Source organism: Lithobates pipiens, unplaced genomic scaffold (genome assembly GCF_037356315.1).
Source record: "Lithobates pipiens isolate NorthernLeopardFrog02 unplaced genomic scaffold, aLitPip1_a1.2 Scaffold_30, whole genome shotgun sequence".
Taxonomy (NCBI): Eukaryota; Metazoa; Chordata; class Amphibia; order Anura; family Ranidae; genus Lithobates; species Lithobates pipiens.
Window position 1 is genome coordinate 42,884,317 of NW_027507791.1, and position 291 is coordinate 42,884,607.

The window sequence follows — 291 nt, forward strand, 5'->3', positions numbered from 1 at the left end:
ACACCTTCCTACTCCGCTCTACACCTTCCCACTCCGCTCTACGCCTTACTACTCCGCTCTACGCCTTACTACTCCACTCTACGCCTTCCCACACTGCTCTACACCTCACTACTCCGCTCTATACCTTCCCACTCAGCTCTATGCCTTACTGCCCCGCTCTACGCCTTCCCACTCTGCTCTATGCCTTATTACTCTGCACTACGCCTTCCTACTCCGCTCTACGCTTTCCTACTCCGCTCTGTGCCTTATTAGTCCACTCTATGCATTATTACTCCGCTATGCACCTTCCTA